This window comes from Furipterus horrens, unplaced genomic scaffold (assembly GCF_987537825.1).
Source record: "Furipterus horrens unplaced genomic scaffold, mFurHor1.1.pri manual_scaffold_11, whole genome shotgun sequence".
Classification (NCBI taxonomy): Eukaryota; Metazoa; Chordata; class Mammalia; order Chiroptera; family Furipteridae; genus Furipterus; species Furipterus horrens.
The window spans coordinates 28,409,595-28,413,249 of NW_028327181.1; the positions used below are offsets into that span (position 1 = coordinate 28,409,595).

Genomic DNA, 3,655 nt, shown 5'->3' on the forward strand with positions numbered 1-3,655 from the left:
GTGAGCTCATCGTTTTACCACTAAACCGCTCACCATCCTCTCTATCCCACGCCGGCCCTATCGCTCACCCTACACACACCCACAAACAGACACATCTAGACCCTTTTTGTTAGTCTTGAATGCTAGGACTCAAAGTAAAGGTTGCTGATAACAAATAGACTCTCATTTTATTTCAATTCCTTCCTAGGTGGTCTGATTTCTCTTTTTAGATGAGAAATTCTCATTGATTTTTTTCTTTTTATCCTTGATATATATGCTGCTATTTCACTGTGAGGTATCTAGATGTAGACATTCATGTTTGATGTCGTCTGCTCAGTTTGGGAACATAGTTTCAATGTGAAGGTTTATGTCTTTTTTTAATTGGTACATTTATTAAAATATATAAGCTAATAGTCCTATGCTTAAATGCTGTGCTGGTGTGTGCTGGCCTCATAAAGCATAACTAACTATAACAAATATGCTCCAGACAGAAGTAAAAAGGTCGAGAAATGACTGACAAGACAGTGTCATTGCAGACATACCTCCCTTATGTAGCATATGCAAGAAAAGGGAGTTTGACATTATTCAAAATTACACCAACATTCATGGAGGCTGAGCATCACAGGTATAAGGGCATAATAGAGCCACAAAATGTCTTTTCTACTTCCCAAACAATTTTATATTTTAGCTGTGAAGGTCAGTTTCCAGAGCCAAACTTGTTCTTCACAAGTACAAGTTTATGTCCATTCAATCAAAGAGTGTCTTACATCATTTGCAGATTCATTTGCAGAGTGGAAACTGGAACCAGGTTCTTCAGAGCACTTACATTACATGCCATGTCCCATCCTTACAGGCCGTCCAATTTCTCTGAGATAAAAAGAGTGACTCACAGCAGGGCCACTTGATGAGGAGGTTCCAGATGGAGGTCATCACATCCCTGCACATCTTTCGTTTGATCTCCTCGGGGCCCGGCTATGGCTTGCAGCCCTCCACACAAGACATCACCGCTCTGCCTCTCCAGCTTCCAGCTGCTGCTGGTGCGCGCTTTCCTTTAATTTCAGAAAAGTATCACTTAGTATCTTTTCAAATCTTGCTTCTCTGCCATTTTCTCCTTTCTATCTGGTATACCATTCATCCCTCTGGATTCAGATTTTAATTAAAAAACTATTTTCAGACCAGTTTTAGGTTCATAGCAAAATTGAACTGAAAGTTACAATTAATGAATCTATATCGTGGTCACCCAAAATCTGCAGTTTAATTAGGGTTTACTCATGGAGGTGATGTACATTCTATGCGTTTTTACAAATGTATCCAGCACTGTAGTATCATGCAGAATAGTTCATTGCCTGTGTAGCCCTCCCTCCCCCTAATCTCTGACAACCACTGATCTTTTCATTGTCTCCATAGTTTTGTCTTTCCCAGAATGTCATATAGTTGGGATCATACAGTGTAGCCTTTGCAGATTGGCTTCTTTCACTTAATATGCATGTAAGTAATACACATGTAAGTTTTCTTCCTGGCCTTTTGTGGCTTGATAGCTCTTTTTAAGTGTTAATAATATTCCATTATCTTGTATATATACCAAGGTTTATCTATTCACTTACTGAAGGGCATCTTCATTGCCTCTATTTTTGGCAACTATGAATAAAGTTGCCACAAATATTCAAATGTAGGCTTTGTGTGGACATAATTTTCAATTTTGGGGTAGGGATAGATACCAAGGAGCATGATTGCTGGTTCATATGGTTAGAGAATATGTTTCACTTTGTAAGAAACCATCAAACTCTCTTCCAAAGTGGCTGTACCACTTTACATTCCCACCAGCAGTGATGGAGAGTTCCTGCTGCTCCGTGGCCTTTGGTGTTGTGTTTTGGATTTTGGCCATTCTGATAGGTATGTAGTGGTCTCTCGCTATTGTTTCATTAATATTTTGTAATTTCCTAATGACATGTGACGTTGAACATCTTTTTATATGCTTATTTTCCATTTGTATACCTTCTTTGATGAAGTGTTTGTTAAGGTCATTTGCCCATTTTTTTATATCAGGTTGTTCACTTTCTTATCATTGAGTTTTAAAAGTTCTTTGTATATTTTGGATAACAAGTCTTTATCAGATGTGTCTTCTGAAAATGTTTTTCCTCTCTGTGACTTGTATTCTCATTTTCTTGACATTGTCTTTCAGAGAGCGTTTTTTATTATAATGCATCACAGCTTATAAATTATTTCTTTTGTGGGTTGGCTTACCTTCAGTGTTATATATAAAAACTTACTGCATAGGTCATCGTTTTCTCTTATGTTATCTTCTAGAAGTTCTATAGTTTTCTGTTTTGCATTTAGTTTCTCAGATCTATGCTAACTTAGTTTTTGTGATGGGTGCAAGGCCTATGTCTAAATTTATTTTTCTTCATATTTGGCCAGTTGTTCAAGCACAATTTATTGAAAAGAATACCTTTGTTTCATTGCTTTTCCTTTACTCTTCTGTCGAAGGTCATTCGATTATATTTATGGGAGTTTGTTTCTGGGCTTTCAATTCTGTCCACTTATCTATTTGTTTATTCTTTCATCAATATCACATTGTCTTAATGAATTTAGCTTTATAGTAAGTCTTAAACTTGGGTAATATCATACCTCCAACTTTGTTTTTTCTTCTGCAAGATTGTATTAGCTGTTCTGAGTCTTTTGCCTCTCTAGACAAATTAAAGAATCAGTTTGTGTGGATATCCACAAAAAAAGTAGAAAATAATGATGTATGGGAATAATAACATCAAAATATATATATATTACATTTCTGAATAAAATAATACAATTTTATTGAGATACGTTAAAGAAAACATAAACGATATCATGTACACAGATAAAAAGATGTTATGAACCTGGCCATTCTCTCCAAATGGATCTAAAATTTGTGTAATTTCGAGGAACCTGATCAAGATAGCACAGTAAGTGAACACTACACTCACCTCCTTTCATGACTACAGTAAAATTGCAATTAAATTATAGAATAATCAACCTGGATAACCATCTGAAGACTAGCTGAAGACAGAGAAGGAAAACTCTGACTCCAAAAAACCTCCGCTGCCTTGCGGCATACCTCTTCAGGGGAAAGGCTAAGGGAGTAAACCCCGACAGAAAATCCGGAGCCGGAGTCCCTAAGGCGGTTTGACGTTGTAGTCAACACCGGCAACTCCTGCGGCGCACCTGAAGCCAAGCTGTATTGACTCCGTCTTTCCCTTGGACCCTTCAGCTGCGAAGAGAGGGGGGGGTCTGCTGCATGGGCAACAGCAGACCCTCCATATCACCCTGCCCAGGCTCTGTAGCTTCAGCTTCACTGGAGAGGACACTCCAGCATCATCGCAAGATGACAGATACTGTGTCACTCCCGAGTCGGACTGCACAACCATTCTCGGCGGTGCAGATAGACTCTTAAGAAGCTACACCATCGTCTCTCGAGACGGACGGCTGCCGAAACGAAAACTAGCTGAAGAGAAGTCCCATAACTGAGAATATAAAGAAGAAGCCACATTGAGACTGGTTGGAGGGGCAGAGACACAAAAAGCTGGTGGTCGAGAATCTGAAGAGATATCTCATCTGCAGAGGTCACACCTTAGGAGCCAGGATCTCAGCCCCACATCTGGCTTCCTAACTCAGAACACCAGTGCCAGGAAAAAGTGTCCAC

General features: G+C 39.0%; 1 pseudogene; it reads right to left on the reverse strand.

Annotated features, from left to right (window-relative positions):
• Positions 1-826: 826 nt before the first annotated feature.
• On the reverse strand, positions 827-981 carry LOC149997290 (mitochondrial import receptor subunit TOM5 homolog pseudogene; annotated as a pseudogene).
• Positions 982-3,655: the final 2,674 nt, after the last annotated feature.